Here is a 23,468-nt window from a genome sequence, read left to right as displayed (position 1 = left end):
AGGGACTATCCATTCTTGCACAGAGGTGTGAAGGAGGGGTCCAGCTGACGCAGGAGTTGGGGAGGGAGGGGGACAAAAGGAGAGCCTGAATTGATGGTCTGAAGGATACAGAGGAAAGATACGGTGTCCAGAGGGGCCCAAGTGTTCAGATGTGGTAAAGGGGCGACTACAGAGATAGAACCAAGGTTCTGCTTGGTATTGGACAGGTCAATCATGTCCAGTTTAGCTCCCTGTGAGCGGCTACTCAACAGCTGGGAGTGTATATTAGCAACTTGGTAAAAAAGAGAGCAGGTGCCTCGCATTGATTATGGGAGAGAACTGGGGAGGGCATCAACTGTCCAGAGCCAGAGAGTTGCTTTACCACCTTGAAGAGTTTTCTTAGAGTTTTGGGCCATCAAAATCTTCTGAGAGTAGAACTTGACCGGGGCCGATCTACAGAGACTGCGATAAGTTGTTAAAGCATTTTTATAAGAAGATTTGGCATCTTAGTGTAGGATTTCCTCCAATGTCCATTGCCTTTCTAAGACCATGCATAGCTTTTTCTCGAGTTTTAGTGCATTGTTAAACCAAGGCGCAGGAGCAGCATGCGCCTCGAGTGTTTAGCGGAGAGCGGGGGACACTTTTCCACTGCTCCCATAAGCCAGTTATGGACATGTTCCTGATCAGTGATGGAAACCAGAATAAGGCCAGCACTAGAATCGCAGAGTAGTTTATTAAGAATTGGAACGTTCATTTTAGACCAGTTCCTGGTAGTGCGTTCTGAGGCCAAATGAGTCAGAGAAAGGGCGGAGGTAGATTCCATGGTAAAAGGCACTGCAAAATGGTCAGACAAAGTTAAAGGGAAAGGAGGGGCACTTTTTAGGTAAGATAGATTAGAGAATAAGGGATCTAACAGGTGCCGGCAACATGTGTGGGGCAATGATTGGACAATCTCAAGTTGAGGGTCCTAAAGGGCAGCAGTACGCATGTTGCCGGTAGTACATTTGGGGTCTTCCATGGATAGCGAAATTTGCAGCTTTCAGGATATATGGGCTTACTAGATCAGGAAGGGAAAGTTCCCAGTTTCCGGGAGGGCCCATCTTAGAATATAAAAGCCTACTCCTGATCTGCCAGACCCTGCCATCTCAGCTCTGGCATTCAGGGGTCCTGCCTGGTGGTTTGCTATCAGGGAAATGCTTGGGCTTCCAACCAACTTGAGAGGTGCAGCGCCTCCTTTCACAGGACGCACGTTGCAATATTATATGATAGTGGTGTTTGTTGCTCATGCGAGCGTGTATCAGCCTCCCCTTGATGGACGGCAGAGAAGGCCATTAAAGCCACACAACTTCAATAGATTGATATGGAGCTAGGTATCTGTCACAGACCGGAATCAACAGATGTCTACCTCCCCCAGACAACCTTCCCAGCCTAGCAGGGAAGCATAGATTACTACAATCGGCTTTGGATGGGGAAGAGAGAGGGGCCAACAGTTGGACTAACTGCATTCAGATCATGAGCTGCCTCTTACGAGATCTTAATGACATTGTCAGATTTTCTTGATACTGGGCTCACAGGAAGTTCAAAATCCATTGCAAAGATGTGTGTCACCTGGCATAGATAAGGTAAGAGACCAAGAAGCCTCAGATCTGCTTGCACAGAGACCTAGGATTGCCTGAATGTCCAGGTCTTGTGGCAGAGGGGAGGCTCTGGAACTGCACTGAGTGCAGGACAGCTCCAATGAAGGAATACCACTGCGAAGGAGTAAATAGAGACTTTGGCTCAAAGATAGTGAATCCCAATGATGTCAGAAGGTTAGACTTTGTCTGGAGGTGGTCTACGATTGATTGCAACGATCCTGCCTTCAACAGCAAGTTTTCGAGGTCCGGGAAAACTGGTATCCCCCAACCTTCACAGGTGCACTCTGACAACCACCTTCTCTCTCATAAACATAGAGGGATGCTAGTGGGGCCGATGTGTAGCACAGCAGACTGAAAATAATACTGGACTACTCTGAACTGCAGATAAAGTCGGAGGGACTGCAGGATAGTTATATGAAAATACATGTTCCACAAGTCCAAGGACATCATCTAGTTGCCTGGGTCAACAGCATACAGGATCTGGGCCAACATGAGCTTTTTGAAACAGTCCTTCTGTATTAAGGTATTCAAAGACCACATTCCAAAACAGCCCTGCTCCAGCCCTCTTGGAGAGTAATAATTGATGTTGGGGGAATATCTGGCAGGGCAATGTTGAACGATTTGTACGACCCATTTGTTGAATGTAATGGATCATCCTCCACCCATCCACCCTGGGGGGAAATGATAAATCCCGCCAGTCCACTGGGAGAGCATGCACCATTAAGGGCAGCCTAAAGTGCTTTGGTGGTTGTTGCAGCAGGGGAAGAGGAATGGAATGATTGAGGCCCCTCCTGGCCGCCCGGTGCCTGCCAGTCCCAATACCTCAAGAAAGGGCTGGAGTGATGGCTATAAACATCGAAAAGGTTGTCTTTGCCTAAACATCAGGCTTGCTGTAGCTCTTTCTTTAAAGCACTCCAGCACAGAGTCTGCCTTCTCATCGAAAGAGTGTGACCTATCAAAAGGCATATACATGAGGGACGTCTGTACATTTGCAAAAGATTCTGTGGCACACATCCATGCATACTGAAACTACAACACTAGTACAATTAGCCCTCCCCAGGCAATCAATGGTATCTAGACCAGCTTGGATAACATATGTGTCTGCATCCTGTCCATAGTGACAAATTTGAGGCAAAGAGGCACTAAGGTCTTGCGATTCCACCAGCAAGATCATGCTGACAAGGTCCCACACGGCATGGGTACGACCCAGCAAGCAAACCGCATTAACCAACCACAGTACCGGACTGGCACAGGAAAACATATGATTGCCAAAAGCCCCAATCCTCATGAATTCCCCCTCCAGAGGAGTTGTGGGGAATGTACCAGAAGTCACTTTATTGTTTGAGACCTGAACTAGAAAACACTCAGAAATAGGATGCTTGTTAAGAAAAATCAGGATTACCAGGAGCCAGTGTGTGATACTTGGCCATCTGTCTATTTGTGGGTGAACGGGGATGTTATCATCAAGATATCAGTGAGGGACTCCCTGAAAGGCAAAAAGGATGTAGCTAGATCAGGCACCAAAAGTTTGGTCAGACATTTGTTTTGGTCTTGACTGGGGGCAGGTGCAAATCCTGACCCACGGCTGCCCTCTGGACCACCACAACAAAGGAGGAGATTTATTCTTAGTGGTGGCCTGAATGAAATTCAGCCTCAGACGGAGGTTCAGACCACTGGCCTCTTGAAAACCCATGTAAGAGGCATCATCTGTGTAGTGAAGGGGGAAGCCCTTCCAGTCACCAAATCATCACCTACTCCTGGGTTGCCCCTTGATCTGAATCAGAGGCAAAAACATAATATTGCCTTTACTGGCATGTACGGTCTGGTAGAGGAACTGGAAAAGACTCGGGGTGCAAGGTGACCGGTTGCACTTTAGTAGTCTCAGTACGACATCAGTTGAGATTGAGTGTTTCGGTGGTTCACAATCTGTAAAGGTGCCGAATCCTCTTCAAGTGCCAGTGGCATCAACGTGGAAGGGATTGTCGCAGGTCAGAGTCGCTACAGCAGACCTTAAGGGGCCGGGCATTTGTTTTCTGCAGTTGTGTCATGGTTTGAACCCTTTATTTTTGAGTGGTGAGATAGTTTCCTAGGACACCGAAATTCAATTTTAGAAGTAGTTAGAAGATCAACGAAATTGGGAGCAGAGCTCCAGATCCTTGATGGAAATGGCAGAAAGAAAAGAACTGATGTCTGTGCGCAAGGGTAGTGCTTATTTGCATCACCACTTCCGTGGCAGTATGTAGCCAACGTGGAGCTGCATGGCTCCTCCTAGTGACACATAGGAGTACAGCTGGGGAAAAGATTTCCAGATCCAATATGGTGCCTGGGGAGAATTCGAAGGGAAGGAATCTGTGGTTAGCAGTATCCATCAGAAGCTAATTTATGCTAGTCATCAGTTTTAATATAATCCCTGATAGTGATTCATGAGAGGATTATTTTACTGTCGGGATTTCTGTTCTCGTGGTATGTCCTTCTGGACATGACAGCATTACAATGTATCCGAAATTCTAAGCTTAGCTGCTGTCCTACCCTAGCTCAATAATTATATTAATTTATGGCAACTACTGTGTTTTTTTAACTTCTAACGTTGAGATTATTTAAATAAATAATTATTTGAAGAAGCAACTCAGCCACACCCAAACAACTGGGATGGCAGGCTGTCAGAACTGCAGAAGTCAGATGGTCAGTGACTCCACTCATGTTTGGGCATCTTCTGCACCTCCGAAGTTCCTGTAGTAGCACAATCAGACTTTACATGCTATTTACCCTTAATCCCAAATGCCACCTTGGAGCTTTCTCTGCTCATACTCAAAATATATATTCACTGAAAAGCTAGCACTGCTTGTTGTGAATTAAGCTTATGCTGCAACTGATGGTGAGCTGACTATGTCAAGCTGACCCCTTGCAACAAACTAGTATGATCAAACAAAACTAGCGCCTCAAATTTAACTTGGATGTTATACCTCGTGTGTGAACACAGTGTCATGCCATATAGGCATCTCTGAGGGGGAACCTCCGTTCTGAGCAGAAGCCTCAAGCATCTATGACCTTGAATAAAGGGATCCTAATTTAAAACATTCGTTTAACGTACTTTCTGATGCTTCCACAAAACTCAGTCCAAGAATACCTAAGAAAGCCAGAATCAGAACATATTTCTGAATTGAAATAGCACTGCAGATATTGTTTCAATACTGGGTGCCCTAGAAAGTAGAGGATGAGGGAATCAAAGTGGAAACTGCAGAATCTGGATCTTCTAAAGCAAGTGAATTGCAGCATGTACAAGAGCTGTATTTGGAAACTGTTGGCGTCCAAACCCCAAGATTTTGGGAGAAGAGTAAAAATTACTGGAAAAACCCCAAGCTTAGAACTTACAATCTTGGGCCAGCGGAACACCATGCACATCTTCTGTACAAAGAAGGGACCCAGGAAGAAACGCAATGAACACGTAGAGGGGTTTCACCTCGGTACAGAATAGCTGCATGGACGGCTTAGAACAGTTAGGGCTGCAGGTTGTGAACATACACAAATTGTGACAGGGTTCAAGCAAATGGGCACCACATTTTTCTCAGGTGCCTTCAGTAAGGCTCCATTCAATAAGGCCACAAAGCATTGTGGTAGATGCATCTACCATTTACTTCTTTCACTTACTTTTCCAATCTTCAATCAGGGGTTTGTAAAGTGCACTAAAAACAGATCAATTTTCAGTGAGGTATTCTCTTTTCATTTAAACATTTCATACAGTAAAATGTTCGGTGAAATAATTTGATAACATGATGTTTTGATTAGTTAAAGCTCTTTAGAGGAACTTAATCTTGTGATGGCGGTGCTGACTTTGAATGTTGCATAACAATTTACTTGGTAAAATAGCTTATACCCAAAATGTGTTCTAGCCCTGTGACCGCCAGTCCTTAACTGCGAATGAGTCTATGTGAAAGAGGTGTAGACACAGACATCCTCCATAGTAAAGAAACGTATTCCAGAATGAGCATTGATCATGACTTTCTTGGGTGGGAGACAAAGATAGGTCAGAAGGATAAGGGGTCAATTAAACTGCTCTAGCCATTTCTGTCTAATTTAGGTATGCCCTCTTTATCTCTGTGACAAGTGAATAAGACTATAGTATTCCTTCTAGCTCTAGCTTGGAGGCATCACATTTGGTTCACAGTGTTGAAACCGTTGTCTCTAGGTCCTTCAATGGTGGTTAAGTTGAATCCTCAGCAAGACTAGCAATATGTGAGCTGTGCACCATTAGATGATCTTGATATCGACAGGAAAGCTAAAAGGCATACTATGCGGCAGACTTAGGAAATCAAATTTAAAACGAAATATAAATTGATCTGCTCAAAAATTACCATAAGTCATGCTCTTGTGCGAGTACGCTCTGTTTAATATCATATTTCACTGTTGTGTCTTACTTTAGAGTTTTCCAAAGTGCAATTCCATCTTTCTGTGATATATATTAATACAAAATGTGGTGAATGGCTATATGGCCATGCACAAGAAACAAGAGGGATATTTCAGAAGTTGCCACTACGCCACTAGAAAATAGTCCAAGGGACGCAGAGGAAGGTGAAGAACAAAAAAAATAGTAGTATCCTGGGGACCTCGAGAGGCCCTGGTGCCAGTTCATATCTGTGTTGATGCTGGCAAGGACAGTGGGGTGAATGAATGCTGTCGCGCTATGAAGCAGGAGATGTAGTAAGAACAGGGTAGAAGGTATGTGGAGTCCATTCCCCAAGATGTGGCCGTTAAAACAACAATGGCCAGGTCCTGCATTCTGTGGCTGGGCCCCAGTAGGACCTTTTCTGCAGGAAGTAGGTGATGTTCATTTCTTTGCAACCAATATAAATAGTAAACCTGAGAATACTTGTCCTTGATGTTCCTATTCTCACTGAACACTTAAGGATTTTGGAGTAATCACAAAGATACCATTTTATTCTCCAGGTAAATATCTGACCAACTTGCTGACCCATTCAATTTGATAACCAGCTAAAACTGGTCCTTTTGGTTTTGCGGCAGCAAAAATCTATTAAGAAATTGATATGCAGTAGAAATGTACAGATTTTTACAGAAAATACTCATTTTGTTACAGGAACTCACCCTACTTTACTCCCTTCCTAATTCACTATATGGGGCGGTGGTGGGGCTAGTGCTTGAAAACAGAGAAATTCAGGTTAAAATGACCTCAAATGTCACCCAAGCCTTGCAAACAAAAATGACTCCCAAGTATATACCTTCCTAATATGCATCTAATTCACCTAAGGATTTGTTAGAGAGGTTTTTCAAATAGTAATTAAAAACAATGTATTTATGCAAAAGTACGCAGGTAAGAATGCATGATTTTCACTTACTCCTCTTTCAGGAATGTTTGAATGCATTTTCTTTGGAAGGAACTGAGGGTGATGCTGGATTTTCTAGGGCTTTTCTCATTCTTCATCTGTTTTTGCTGGTACTCCATTTTCATTTTAACCTATTCCAGTCATAACAAACAGACGAAATATGAGTAGAGTGATTTTTTTTAAATTTATGCTAGATTACATTACATGTAAAGACAAAAAAAAAAACGCAGTTTCCCGTTTACCATAATAAAAACTGTGAATAAATTACATGGATTAAAACAATCTATATGGTTTTGGAAAGTTATAGCAGCATTGATAAACAGCTTTAATAATCCTTATGATAAAGGCATAATAGATTTTAACTCTTATGGTTATAAGCCCTTATTGTTCTAGATCATAGCCATCAGGGGCTTTAGGGGGCTTGGAATGGTGTTTAAAATGTCTTATTTGTCCATTGTCATTGATACTTAGTCACTGCGTGTTGACATCAGGGACTGCAGCATCCTGCATTCCTTTCTAGAAAGTATTTATAAATTACATAAAATTAGGTAAAACAAATTTTAAGATTTTAAAGTTATAGCAGCATTAATGAGAGTACTCTAAACTTCCTTACGAGTAGTCTTTCCAAAGGATTATATAACCCGAAACTAGACGTACTCAAAGGAAATATCCAAATTAGAAACTGCTTGCTCAACATTTGGCACCATGAGTACAGCTACAATTTAAAACAAGCATTTACAATGCAATGGTTTCGCCTTTGGAAAAGTTAGAGTTATTGGCATTGTAAATGACAAAATTTGTATTTGTGTTGGTTTTGAAAACAGATAAATAAATGGCATTGTCATTTACATTGCCATTAGCTTAATCTCTGCAATCACTCTGCACTCTCTAGCACTCCCTAGAACTCCCTACTCACTCTGCACTCCCTAGCGCTCCCTACTCACTCTGCACTCTCAAGCGTTCCCTACTCACTCTGCACTCTCAAGCGTTCCCTACTCACTCTGCACTCTCAAGCGCTCCCTACTCACTCTGCACTCTCAAGCGCTCCCTACTCACTCTGCACTCTCAAGCGCTCCCTACTCACTCTGCACTCTCAAGCGCTCCCTACTCACTCTGCACTCTCAAGCGCTCCCTACTCACTCTGCACTCTCAAGCGCTCCCTACTCACTCTGCACTCTCAAGCGCTCCCTACTCACTCTGCACTCTCAAGCGCTCCCTACTCACTCTGCACTCTCAAGCGCTCCCTACTCACTCTGCACTCTCAAGCGCTCCCTACTCACTCTGCACTCTCAAGCACTCTGCACTCTCAAGCACTCTCCACTCTCAAGCACTCTGCACTCTCAAGCACTCTCCACTCCCTCTGCACTCTCCACTCCCTCTGCACTCTCCACTCCCTCTGCACTCTCCACTCCCTCTGCACTCTCCACTCCCTCTGCACTCTCCACTCCCTCTGCACTCTCCACTCCCTCTGCACTCTCCACTCCCTCTGCACTCTCCACTCCCTCTGCACTCTCCACTCCCTCTGCACTCTCCACTCCCTCTGCACTCTCCACTCCCTCTGCACTCTCCACTCCCTCTGCACTCTCCACTCCCTCTGCACTCTCCACTCCCTCTGCACTCTCCACTCTCCACTCCCCAAGAACTCGCGTTTCTCGCTCAGATATGGACAAAAAACAAAAGTACTCCCTTGGGCATCTCACCCACTCTGTGAGTTCACACATCTCCTACACAGCAGCAACCCCAGCAAATACAACATTTCTGCAGAACTGCAGCACAGAAGAAACCAAACTGCGATTACCCGAGGTCCTCCAGAGTATCCCCCTGTCCTTAACATCCTACCCACGCTCAGGGCAGAAACACCCCCGAGACTGTCCTCGTCCGTCTATGCCACACCCAGAGCAGACTTCACCCTGACACCAAGCGAAGAGGCGGCGCTTCCATCACCATCTCTCCCACCTTTGGAGCGCACAGATCACCTCACTCGCCAAGAGCGCTCACAAACATTACACGCTGTCCTGACACGCCAGTCAATGTAAATTAATTTTTAAGAAAAAAAACATTTACCTAGCGCAGTAATAAACAAGACTACCTGAACGTGAATTTTGCCTCGAGTGGCACATTCAGGTATTCTTGTTTCTCTGCCATCAGCCGTTTACCAGTGCTCGGAGCTATATTTATCTAAAGCATTCACATGGCTCAATATGCTAAATAAATAATATTTTATAGTGTGGGGCCCACGGCTGCAGCTCTTCCTCCGCTGCTGCTGGCTTTTAACTTTAAAAAAGATTTATTTTGCTGCAAAAGTAAAAAGCCAGTCGCTACGGAGGAAGAGCTGCAGCCGTGGGCCCCACACTATAAAATATTATTTAGCATATTGAGCCATGTGAATGTTTTAGATAAATATTGACCATAATGATTAGAATCACGATACAAAGTGAAAATAATCACTGACACTTACCAGGACGGACAGCCTTCATTAATCCTAGAGGAGACATGCTGCGCAACACGCTGCTTTCTTCGGTCGTTGGCTGATGAGAAGCCCTGCAGCTGCGCAGTTCAGGGCGGGCCGCGTTAAAAAAAACAATGCTTATTGGTCCGAATGTGGGGTGGGCACACACTTGAAGATTCGTCAAGGAGGGATGGGGCGGGCTATTAATATATTTTGCAATCGTTCATTGGTAGCTCATGAGCGATTGCAAAATGTGGTGTGACAGTGATCTACGCCAAGGCAGGGACCCAGGAAGTTTGATTTTCTGGCGGTAATATGTGGCATGTATAAAAGCAGGCGCAAAGCAGCTGCATCCAATTTGAAATGATTTTACCAGCACGTATATTCACTGGCAATATCAGCTCTTCACGGGGGAGGCTCGGACCCTACTCGGAGTTTTGTGAGCAGCTCGCAGCCAATGTATACCCATATTGTATGTTGATCAGAGGCAAGAGTTTGGCAGGGGGGACGGTGTCCACACGGTAAAATAAGTGGGGGGACGCCGTCCACCCGGGGACGCCGTCCACCCGCGTGGTACCCCACTCGTGCCCTGAGCGAGAACATTATTCCCAGAGGTATCTTGACATTTAAATTGCTTCCTGGAGACTCCTGTATTGACAAGAAATGTAGCAGAAGGTGGTTTTATTCCTGAGTACACAGCCCCTCAGGGTGAGGGGGTCCCCAAATCATTGTAGTTTGAAAAGCCGATTCCCATGCGTCCCATCCGCCAAAAGAGACAGAAACTGGCCGTGGCGCTGGGATCTGCTGTTTCTGTGCAGAGAGCAAAGAGAAAGGAGGACATGGGGCAGGTCTGGTGGCTCAGTGAGCTAAAGCAGCCACTGCAGGGGCCTGTGTTCGACCTCATGCTCACAGGTTTAAATCCCGGCGGGTCCGCTCGGCCTTTCATCCATTTGAGGTCGATAAAATGAGTACCTTTGAGTAACAAACATCTGTTATTCAGCGCCAGGACACCTTCGGGTAGTCGTGCGCTTTACCAAAAACACCTATTACTTAATGAACGTAGCGCGCTCCTGACTCGCATATGGAGCCAGAAAAGAAAAGTTAAGTGGGCCAGCACTGCACCACCTACAATACAGAGAGCACACAGGCCTCGCTACTGCCTGAAGGAAAGTAAACAGAAATACAGTCCTGAGTGGGAAACCTGACCACCAGGCACCTGCACCACAACAGCAGACACAAGCAATACCCAAAAAACTACAGTGAAAAGGAGGCCCTGCGCTTGTAGACGAGGGAACCCTGCAGCAATCTTCCCAGAAAGTGTCCGTGTGCTGAGGTCAGTGGGCCCGGTCAAACTCGGCTGGCGGCAGCATTTCCTGGGGACTCAAGTCTGTTGGCAGCAAACTGACAGCCCACCCTGCTACCGCAGCATGCGCGGACTCCAGCCCCTGCAGCGTAGCCCACGTGCACACTCAGCGCTGATGCGAGAGAACAGGCAGCGCCCACTGTGATCCTCTGCAGATAACGCCGCCAACTTGCGTTACTGTTCGTTTTACTTATGACTGAAGGAACGGCAGCCAGCGGGAGGCCAAATACCCTGGCAAACAACCTGCTCTATTCTCTTAAAATGCGGCCCCTTGTAAACCCAAGACAAGTTGCATTCATCAAAATTACATCCATTTCAATTGCTTGAATTTCGCAATTCAACAGACCATCACAACCGTTTAATTGTTCCCGGTGGCCGTGCGTCTGGGGTGCGCGGATGAATCATCGTAACATTTCAAACCTTTCTGTTAAGTCCTCTTTCGCCATTTTATCAGGGAGACAGCCAGGGCTTCTTGGCGCCCGGCAGCAGTGACCGCTACCAGCAGAGTGTGTCTTTAAGGGCCCGGCCCAAGTTCAGTGGCAACAGTGCACATCTCCTTTCCGAGTGTTTTCACCCCGAAAGAGTAGCTCAAGCGTCAAGCCCTCCCCGGGAGACCCCATCTCCAGGTCTGTTGTTGTGCAGGCAAGATACACACCCCCACCCAACACACAGCCGCACTGTTAGGAGGTGCGAAAGGGCAGCCAGAGGGCGAGAAACCAAAGGGAGCGGAAACAAAAAACACAAGCACTGGGTAAAACCAATAGATTTTGCCTAATTCAAAAGTGCTTCACTTCTAATCTTACCGTTACTGGTGGTGGGCCGGGGGACACAGTCGACACACACTGCTGGCTACACTACAAACTGCCTAGTGCCTTTGTAGGTACGAACGATGCTACAATTGATAAGGCAGTGGCGGCCTGGTGGTGCTGGCGGCTGTGATTGAGCTGGGGCGTGGCAACAGGTGCAGGCAAACTTATAAGAAATCTGTGCACAGCCCCTCCCCCATCAGAACCTCCAGCCCGGCCCCAAGGCGCCCAAATACTTAAGGCTAAATGAACACCACTAAACGCCGCCGTGACTCATACTAGGCGGGATACATACGTGTAAAAGACACTGCGTGGCTGCACCGAGTTAAAAAAGGTACATTTTAAAAAATATTAATGTGGGCGTGCGCTGCAGGTGCGTAGACCCGGCCCTGGGAAAAAAGTGCCGGTGCTAAGCACCGGCTCAAATTGGTTATTGGGGTCGCGTTCAAGCACGCAAGGAACTGTATTTCACGGCGCTCTCCCGTACAGCGATTAGTTGGCTGAGGTGGTCACGTACAAAACAAGTCAGGTCCCGGGCCGCGCTGTGATTGGCTGACGTCACGGGGGTGTCCCGGGCCGGCAGCCAATCACAGCGCGGCCCGGGAATGACGTCACGGGGGTGTCCCGGGCCGGCAGCCAATCGCAGCGCGGCCCGGGACAAAGGGGCGGGGCTTAAAAAAAGCCCGAGAAACGCCCCCGAATCGCGTTTTCTCTGAGAAAGCGTGATAGACAGCCTCTGTCTTCCAATGGCTAGCCTCCATTTATGGAGCTAGCCAATTGGAAACCGAGGCGGTTCTAACCTCACTACTGAAGACAAAAGATTTCGACTGGGAGGGCTTCGCCCCTCGCCAAAAGTCGAAACCTAAAAAGCACTATACACGGAAATATATTCGCAGTAGAAAGGTTGCCAATGCTATGCTAATACGGATTAGGGCCAACATGACCAACAGCAGTTGCGCAAGCTCACCTCTCATACATAATAGAAGTTAGGAAAGCAGAAATAAGCTTCTATACACACGCACATACACAACATGTACATCGCACATGCAGCACCAGCAAAACAAGCATTTCACAAATACAAAAGGAACAGAAAGCAACAGTGCAACAGACAGAGCAGATGCACAATCTACCCTACCCCATAAAAAGGTACTGCATGTTTAGCAATACAAGCATGCCAAACCCACATGAAACAGATACATTACAGGCATAAGCAGTATAGGTGTCTTTCACAGATAGAAAATAGGAACCTCTGAAAACAGGAGTACAAGTTAAATGCACATGTAATTTAATACTGAATGTCAATGGCACGCTTATCCTGTAACTGAAAAGACCATTCAATATGAGGACGTTTTAAAATGCTAGAGAGAAAAAAAATGGAATCCGAATCTATTGTTGATTTAGTATGAAAAAAGTTATATAGGGGACAATACAGTGTTGAGAGTTCATCAGCTCAAGAGTGTGTTAGACTACTGAAATGGAAACCAGAATTGGGTGCCTGACACTTATCAATCCTCACTTTTTTGTTTCAATGTGTCTTCTATAAACATTTTGCAGCTTCTTTCATGCCATGCGACAGAATGATTCATTAAATGAATTGGAGCATACCTTGGAATACTGTACAGCCTAAAACTGCCAGAAACTAGTAATATGTTGGTCATCGAGATAGAAAAGCAGAGCTTCACCTCTTGCAAGTACTAAGTACCAAAAACATCTCCAGTTAGGACCATCCATTTGTCCTCTGGCTGGTGAAGGGCTCAGTCTAGATGCTCTCTGCGTCGGACAGTGGCAGCTAATTCAACAAACGCATTTCCCCACAATGGACACTGTGCCCCTATTTACGGACTATTGATTTATTTCATACAACTTTGCTTTACAAGCTCATCAACAGAACTTTGTAGGGTGAGAGAGGAGGACGCAATAGTGACATGAAAAGCAAGCCAAAGTAATGTGGGCCCAAAGTGTCAGAAACCCATGTTATCAAAAATGTCTGTTCACAATCCCCGTAAAGAGTGGACTTTCATAACAAGCATCATCAAAGCAAATAAGTCTCGCCTATACAAGAGCTATTGGCTTTGTATTGTTGTTTTGCATTGTGGATCCGCCTGCAGAACTCTTATTTTGCAAAGGATGCGCAGCGGATCCAGGTGAGGAATTAGAAAAAATAATTTGTAAACAAAAAAAACAATGTTTGGGAAGAGGGTTGGCTCTGAACACAGCCTTTGTGTTTATGGTGTGTAGATGATAACTACACATAGAAGAGGATGGAGTCTTTTAAGTTGTTGAGGAACACCATGTTGCCTGTGTCTGTTAAATGGACTCCGTCTTTTCAATATATTAAGTCCATGTTGAAGCGTAAGTTGTTATGGTATACAGAGCCCTTGTTGTGATCTTGGAGACATGCAAAAACGGCTTTATTGACATGTTTCATGTTTTCCTCTTCCTTGGTACAAAATTGGGATGAGCACTTCTGTCTTTAGCAAATTTTGGAAAACACCAAGGCAGTATGTAGCAAAAGTGACATTAATTTAGCAAAGGTATTCTTCATTACAATTTCCAGTACTACCCCAGTAATTGCGCCTAGGTCATTGCTGCCACAGTCAACAATCATGAGGTCTGGATGTTGGCAATCTGCAATGCCTTAAACCAAAGGCAGCAACTGACGCCTCTTTAACACTCTCTGACCAACCAAAGTAATATCAACATTAGATAAACTTAGGTCTAGGCCAATGCCACTCTTTCTATCACTCTCACTGGACCAAAACACCAAACTATGGCCCAGACCTCTACCCATTATGGAGAAAAGCAGGAGTAGCACACAGGAAAGGCAGCAGCAGAATTAGGCAGTTTTGAAGAGGAAAGGCAGTTACAATGGAGGAGGACAGCAAGTAAAATATATAAGAACGCATTTGATTGGAAGGTGGAGATGTGCTGGGAACTAAAATTAGGTAGGGACTTTAAGAAAAAAAGTAACTAACTGTGATTGGCTTCAGAAAAATAAAAAAGTTATGTTGTTTTGGATATGCTTGGAATTGCAAACAGTCAAGCAAACCTGCTACCGTTAATGTGAAACTAGTATGCTGTTGAGATAAAGTCTTGTGACCTACTGGTAGGCAGAGGCTATTGGAAACAGGGTTACTATGGAAACGCAGCGAAAACAGTGTGGTGGGAAGGGAACAAAAAAGACTGCAGTGTAAAACTGTAAAGCAGACTGGTGTACAAAAATGGCTCGTAGGGAGTATATGTCTTGTAAATTACAATATTTTACAAAACAAAAATATTATAGAAAAGCATTAACAGTAGATTTTTTTTTATTCTTTTAAGGGCTTTTGTATGGATCTGCGGAGCAACCGCTGGTCACATGGGGTTGGGAGGGGTGTGGTGGTGGTGGTGCTTAAGCCCAGCAGATCTGTAAAAAACCTACTAAATTGGGCTTCTTTATAGGAAACATGGAAAGGGTTAAAAATAGTGACCATTTAGAAGTGGTATAACAAAAATGATAGATGAAATGAAGTCTGTGATTTTCTAAGTACAGGAGTATAAGTAAAAGCACAGTGGGAAGGGTTGCCATTATTGGTACTTTTGGACTGAGAGTGGAGGAGGATTGCCATATTTCTGACTTGAGATGTGCAGTGGAAAACAATATTAAAATCAAAGTATAAAAATTGCAAAGAGATTTTATAGCGATGTGAATTTGGTTGTAATATAAAAAATTATATTTAAAAAAAAACCTATCAATGTATAGAAGCTGAAAGAAAATGTTTAGCTTCTAAACACTACAGTAAAAGGCACAATAGAAGTGAGGCTAGATGAGAAAATTAACTAACAAGCATTTACAATGCAACGGTTTCGCCTTTGCAAAAGTTAGAGCTATTGGCATTGTAAATGACACATTTTTTATTTATGTGTTGGTTTTGAAAACAGATAAATAAATGGCATTGTCATTTACATTGCCAATAGCTTAATCTCTCGCAAATGTGATACCTATTGTACCCTACTGGACAGGCTCAGCAGACAGCAATTACTACCACACACAGCCAGCCACACATACCCAGAGCCACACACACACACCCAGAGCCACACACACACACACACAAACCCAAAGCCACACACACACACCCAGAGCCACAAACACACACACACACACACCCAGAGCCACACACACACACACACACCCAGAGCCACACACACACACACACACACAGAGCCCCCCCACACACCCAGAGCCCCGCACACACACACACCCAGAGCCCCCCACACACACACACCCAGAGCCCCCCACACACACACACCCAGAGCCCCCCACACACACACACCCAGAGCCCCCCCCACACGCACACACACCCAGAGCCACACACACACACACACACACACCCAGAGCCACACACACACACCCACCCCCAGAGCCACACACCCAGAGCCCCACACACACACACCCAGAGCCACACACACACACACACCCAGAGCCACACACACACACACACACCCAGAGCCACACACACCCACCCAGTGCCACACACACCCACCCAGTGCCACACACACCCACCCAGTGCCACACACACCCACCCAGAGCCACACACACACCCACTCACCCAGAGCCACACACACACACACCCACCCAGAGACACACACACACCCACCCACCGAGAGCCACACACACACCCAGAGACACACACACACCCAATAGAGCAAGCACAGCGAGGGGGCAGGGAAGCAAGCACAGCGAGGGGGCAGGGAAGCAAGCACAGCGAGGGGGCAGGGAAGCAAGCACAGCGAGGGAAGCAAGCACAGCCAGGGGGCTGGGAAGCAAGCCAGGGGGCAGGGAAGCAAGCACAGGCAGGTTGCAGGGGAGCAAGCACAGCCAGGGGCAGGGGAACCAGGGGACAGGGAAGCAAGCACAGCCAGGGGGCAGGGAAGCAAGCACAGGCAGGTTGCAGAGGAGCAAGCACAGCAAGGGGCAGGGGAACCAGGGGCGGGGGAGCAAGCAGGGGGCGGGGGAGCAAGCAGGGGGCGGGGGAGCAAGCACAGCCAGGGGGGGCGGGGAAGCAAGCACGGGTAGGGAAGCAAGCACAGCAAGGGGGCAGGGAAGCAAGCACAGCCAGGGGGCAGGGAAGCAAGCACACCAGTCACTAGTAGGTTTCAAAAGAGATCCTGGGCTGCACAATTTTGAGATCAAGTATTTGTGCAACAGCTGGCCGGAGATCCCTACTGGAATACTGGGAGAGGTCATGAACCCTCTGCCTACTCAGAAACGCAGATAAGGAGCAAGATTAAACTTTCAAGCAGGATAAAACAGAAAGCATGATGATCAATGCATAACCAGTGCTGCTGCCACAGCCAGAGTTAAAAAAACGTAAAGAATGTCGGTATGACGCTTGGACAGAAAACTGACACCTACTGCAAGTCTGCAACTTTGGATCAACTGGCCTGCAGTGATGCGTGATGCAGTATCCAGGCAACCTGGTGCCCCACTGGCCATTTACACGGCTTGCTGCAGAGCACCCTGTGTGTAGGACATGAAGCTGGGATTTTCCCTTCCCTGGTAATTCGTCGCTGATAATCTAAAAACTCAAAATGTCCCTTCACCCCTGCTAGCTAATTTCTTCTTCATGCAACTGCAGGTTACAGCGGCTCGCAAAAGTGAAAGGCTCAGAGTATCACCGAGATAATCTGGCTACATGGTTACCATCATGTAAACCATATATTCTACACAGGAACTGGATCTTAAGAGGACCACTAATGTTAAATCACCAAGGTTCCTTAGCAAGAAAGCTAGATCGTTAACTTGATTTATACCAGAACCAAGTGACAGACTGAACCCTAAATGAAACCATGCAGCCTGAGATTCAGAGTGGAAGGTTTTGGCTAGGAAAGGATTTTCACCTCAATATTGTTGCACTCCAATGGGTGATCAAGTTATTCCTCTTAAGGAGGGTTGGAGGTAAATTAGTTATGCAAGCAGTAACGTTTAGCTACATAGGCTGGGACAGAGATAGAAACTGAAATCATAAATTTGGGATGCACTCACTACACCTAACCTCAGCCCAATCAGCCAAAATGACTGGATCTTCAGCAAATTTTCATAAAGCATTGGGAACCAAAGGACGCAAAATACAAAAGAATATGCATGTTTCACACAGACCGAATAACCTATAAAGGAATGGGCTGGTGATGCTCCCACACCGTGTTCCGGGCAAGCTCACCATGCAAGGTACTAAGATTGCTAACCTACAATCACTATACTACACACAATCAACCAACCCTTGCGTCACACTGAAAGCAAGGTACTCTCGATTATGGGGAGTGAGACTTATGTTTCCCAGTCTTAACATCACCGTTCTAACATACTGAATACCTCCTGTGGACTTGATCGACTGTTCAGTTTACTGGAAGGGGTAAAAAAAAAAAAAGGTTTGCCAGACAGGAGGGCACAGCTTTTTTTCAGCAGTGTACTTTCCTTCACCCAATCGCTAGCATTCAGCAAAATACAGCTAGTGAATAGTTGCGAACAAAGGGAAAACGTACCCAGAATAGCTTATACTGGTGCCAAAAGTAAATACTAGTCTATTGATAAGGCCATGCCGACGCTAGAACAAGTAATGTCCGTACACACCATGACAATGAGTGATCACATTTAGAACGAAAGGGCCACTCTATCAATGTGAAGGCGAATTTTAAGAATTCTAGTGCATGCAAATCAAAAGGTAGACAAAAGCTGCCAGACACAGCAACACTTAAGTCTATCGATTATATTCAGGCGTTAAAGAAAAGATAACTTGGCCACGGCGATATTAATATTCCCAATTGGTGATCCATAAAGGAAGAGCTTTTCAGCAGAAAAAAAGACACAAAATACATTTAATAATTTTGTCTTTTGTTGCAGTTTATTCAATCAAGCAACACAATTTCGTACACAGCTGGACCACACGTCCAACAGACAGTTGTTTTAAAGCAAGATAAAGTGTCTGCTATTATGAGAGAATTAGGATAGAAAATCTAATTCTAAACCAATGAGCCCTCCACACACCATTATCGTGTAGTGTTCCAAGGTTCGTCCCTTTCTCGGCAAGTCCTTTGGCACAGGTATGTGCTATAGCAAGTAAACTTCCAAACGGTCATAGATGAAACTCAAACCCATCTCCAACTAGACACCACCACAAACATTGGTTCCACAGTCTAAAGCAACGGTCAAAGGGATGAATCTCCAGCTCTCTTTACTCAAAATACTCTACACTAAGTGCTGACCTTCTGGTGTAACTGTCAAGAGCCCTGGTCCTATCCAGCCTTAACTTATGTAACACTGAATCGGAGATCCAAAATAAACGTTTTGGCTGGCTACAACGCCTACATAAAGCCCCAATGAGCCTTTACCTGCATAAGAGGGATATGGCCACAACTAGCTATAGTTAAACGCAGTCCACTGAGACCATAGTCAAGACTAGCTATAACAATCTTAAAGCCCAATGAGACACCCCCACTCACATACACAATGCTTTGCACACTAGACAAGCCAGAAACCTTCCCGACATCTAGAGATAACCCCGTTGCCCATTATATGCAACAATGAATAGTTTGTTTTGACGGGGGAATATGGTTTTAACGAAAATGTCACTAATCGATAAGAGCTGCCCTGTGCAAGACGGATTATACATTGGAGCGTGACCAGTTAAGATATGAAATTAGCGGTGGCGGGGAACAATTGGCAACCAGATTGTATACGACTGTCTAGTAACCAGCAACGTTTGGGTATGCTCCCGGGTAGATCCCAACCCATAATACCGTGAATCCACAATTTCTATCACAAAGCCTTTTGAGAAATGCAGCTTTCAACGCTCGCTGACTTCACAACCCGGCACGACCCGATGATCTCATTATGCCGTGCCCACGCCTAGTGACCCACCCGATGAGTTCCTGTATGTCCCAGGTTGAAATGCCCACTGACCGAGCCCACCCCCGCCTGTAAACCCAGGAGCAGTGACACGCTGATGCCCAGAGATCCCAAATTAAGCGAGTGCTTCACTGCCTTTGACATACAAAGGAAAGCACTCTGTCGTAAAAAACACACAGATTTCTTTGTTCTCCGGGTCCTTACAGCGCCCACGCATTGTGGGCCAGAACCGATCTGAACTGAAAACAGAGATGGAACCGAGTACCTCCGGTAACCTACCCTCTCCAGTACAATAAAAAGCCAACTCAACTTCCGATTCCCAGAGAAACAGTGAGCTAAATGCACAAAAGGACTGTCTGTGGGTGGCGTTACCGGCATAAATTGCGTACTATGGCCTAAGAAGACCACCATATGGCCGTAGTCGAAGGAAAAACCCAGCCAATACATAACAAATACGGAATTGCCACATTAAGACATGCCCTCGATAGACAATTTCTGTGCAATTGGGCTTTACGCCGTAGTCATTGATTTTCTACTAAATGCTGGGGAACAGAGTGCATCTCCACACATTAGAAGCCTCCTGACGATGCCTCCATCTTTAGCCCCAAAACGGAACATTAGCACACGTAAGGCTTAACATTTCTATAGGAATGAAACGTAAAATATCGCTTTCACAAGGCACAACCACCCTTGCCTCCATCACTTATGCAACTTCCATCCTATGCACGCAAAGACATAAAACAAACAGGGAGACGACATGAGACGAGGTACACGTACAAACAGGGAGACGACATGAGACGGGGGACACGTACAAAGGGAAAAGATACCGTGGAAAGCTAAACATATAGAACACGGGGCATGTAAAGACCACAGCAACGAGTCACACAAAGACGTAAAACAAACAGGGAGACGACATGAGACGGGGTACACGTACAAACAGGGAGACGACATGAGACGGCGTAAACGTACAAAGGGAAAAGAAAATTATAAACAAAATGCTGCTTACCTGATCGCAAATAGAAACAACTTCCTGGCAACTTAAATCTCGCAGCCAAAAGACACTTCGAAAAAGACCAAAACATCATGGGGGGAAAAAAGAAAACATCCGCCCACCGCCGCATGAGGTTTTAAAAGGGAGGGGAAAAATGTACGGAAGGCCCACGAATCGCCTCGGACAATGACGGACATATCTCTCTTCCAATGGCTAGCCTCCATTTATGGAGCTAGCAAATGGAACAGAGAGGCGGGACAAAGCCACATACTGCTTCTCAAAAGATTTCGCCTGCGCGAACGCTGCTGCGCAGCGGACGCCAGGCGAAACCTAAAAGCCTAGTGATCAGCAAAGGAGGAAGATGATGCTATACTGAAAATAGTTCTGTTATTTAGCCAGTATGAATGATTGTGTGTGAATTTAGAAAAGGGTGCTTGCTTTTAGTATGTAATTTAATAGTACAAAATTTGCACCCACTCACACAGTTAGGCAGGTACTTACACACCCTGTTACACTCCCACAAAAGCACTTGTGTACTCACCACTCATATAGCCAGACAGTGGCTAACTCACACAGTCACACACCAATAAAACCATTCACATACCCATTTACTTACAAATAAGTCCACTTACACAGTCATTCACACACCCATATGGGCACTGTCACACCCACTTACACCCCTATACAGACATTCATGTACCCAGCACTCAGACAGGCATTTACACACACGCTTACACACCCAGTAATATACTGAGTCACCCACCAATACAGCCACTCTCATACCAATTTACAAAACCATACAGTCACTCACACACCCAGTCAGACAGCAACACATCCGTTCACACAGCCCTTATGTATCCACTACTAACAGAGCCACTTGCACAGTTACACACCCAAACACCCACTACACAGCCAGTTACCAATCCATGCAGCCACTTACATACCCATTTAGACACCCATACAGTAACTTACACACTCCGTCCCCTACCCACACAGCTACTTACACATACAATGACACACCCACAGAGGCACTAATACACTCACCCACATATCCACTCGACCAGTCACCCTCCCGTACAGCCAGTCATATAACCATTTATACACCCATACTCAGACACTTACACAGTCTCTTACACACTGACATAACCACTTATGTAACTATTAATTTGCTTATTGTATGTAAACTAATAGTAGGCTACATAAAGTTAAATGCATTCCATATTTGCTTTTCAGATATCTACTTGTGTTTTAAGAGGAATGGAAGGTGGAACGATGAGGTGAAAAGAATCCATAAACTCAGCAACAGATGACATTTTTAGTGCAAATGGCATATGGCTTTTGCCACAATGATTCACCAGTTTTTGGTGAGACAGTGAGGATGGTAACCATCTATTTGCGAGGTAAGCGTCCCACAGATGGTCCAACTGCTGATGATGATGCACCACTTTCCCTCTCTCTCATCATCCTCTGATATGTCCTTGTAGGTATGGTTTACAGAAGGTTCCATCATGGAGGATGTACCATGTGAATACTTCTTCCCCGTACCTCTCGATAGTGTTTTGGTGCATATATTGCATTGGACAATTTTTGCAACAACTTTATTTTCTCCTGAAGGGATGGAGAAATATTTTCAGACATTGGAGGAATTCTTAGGAAGTGGTAAGTGTCCTTCTTGCTTTTCCCCTTCTCTTCTAGCAGAAGACATCTTGACTATAACACTCAGTACTTTGGAAGGAAAGGTAAAACAAGGATGGAGCTGTGGTTCAGTCTGTCTCCAGAGAGATATGAAACACAAATAACTGATTTTGAGTGTGTCTTGCAATGTGCATGGGTCGAGACTTACTGTATCCAATGAGAAGTTGAGGTTTAGATGTATTGTATTGTATTGTATGTTGATTTGTATAGCGCGATTGCTGCCCAATGGGCGTCCAAGCGCTGAGTATGTAGACAGAGGTGGGCAGTGTAGAAGAGGTTAGAACTCGGTGGACCTTGCAAACAGAAGGGTCTTCAGTTGTTTGCGGAATGAGAGCAGGTTCGAGTTGGACCGGAGTTGTAGAGGAAGTGAGTTCCACAACTTCGAGGCGTTCAGGGAGAACATCCTGCCTCCGGTCCTAGCTCTCCTAACTCTGGGTACCACAGCCAAGAAAGCCTCCGTAGAGCGAAGATTTCTACTTGGGTGGTAGCGGGTGACTAAGTTGTCATTGATTGCTGGGCCTGTCTTCCAGAAGGCCCGGTGGGCAATGCATAGTGCCTTAAATGCCACTCTCTGCCTCACTGGCAGCCAATGCAGACTTTTTAATCCGGATCTGGCTGACTGAGTGCGTGGGATCTGTAGCAAGGTACGGGCTGCACAGTTCTGTACCACCTGCAACTTTCGTAAGGTCATCTCAGTGGCTCCCACGTATAGGGCGTTATTCGAGTCTAGCCGGGACTGAATCAGGCCTTGTACTGCCACTTGTTTGGCTTCCATTGGCAAAAGGGGTAGAACTTTCCTCAGTGTTCTGAGTAGGCCGAAACATGTGGCAGATAGCTTAGTGGCCTGAGTGGTGAAAGAGAGACTTTTGTCCAGCCATAGTCCTAGGCTTTTTACACTTTCCTTAGGGGTAGGAGGGGTACCCAGACAGGGAGGCCATAGGGAGATGAGTGGCACTGGTGATACTGGGCCCAGGAGCATGAGCTCAGTTTTATCTCCATTGAGTTTTAGAGAGGAGATTGTCATCCACTCCTTGACATCCTCTAGACATTTCATCAGGCCTTCCGGGGTTTGCCTATTGCTCTCTTGTGCCAGAGAAACCACTAGCTGGGTATCGTCGGCATACGATATGATCTTAATACCGTGCGGTTCGACGACCCCAGCCAGTGGTTTCATATATATGTTAAACAACGCAGGGCTTAAAGAGGAGCCCTGCGGAACCCCACAACTCAGTGATTTGCTGGCTGACACTATTTCCCCGTCAAAGATCTGAAACGATCTGTTGGTCAGGAAGGAGTCAAGCCACCTCAGTGCATCGCCTGTTAC

At 45.8% G+C, this 23,468-nt stretch overlaps 1 long non-coding RNA gene across 1 annotated transcript in view; it reads right to left on the bottom strand.

Moving 5' to 3' along the window:
• Positions 1-7,408, bottom strand: part of LOC147729898 (uncharacterized) — a 48,690-nt gene extending 41,282 nt beyond the window's left edge. The window contains exon 1 of the long non-coding RNA XR_015308355.1: positions 6,968-7,408. This is a non-coding gene — a long non-coding RNA (uncharacterized LOC147729898). The remainder of the gene's footprint in view (positions 1-6,967) is intronic.
• Positions 7,409-23,468: the final 16,060 nt, after the last annotated feature.

The sequence above is a fragment of the Lissotriton vulgaris genome, chromosome 2_1, assembly GCF_964263255.1.
Source record: "Lissotriton vulgaris chromosome 2_1, aLisVul1.2, whole genome shotgun sequence".
NCBI lineage: Eukaryota > Metazoa > Chordata > Amphibia > Caudata > Salamandridae > Lissotriton > Lissotriton vulgaris.
Note: the sequence above shows the minus strand (reverse complement) of the source record. Positions and strands in the feature narration are given on the sequence as shown.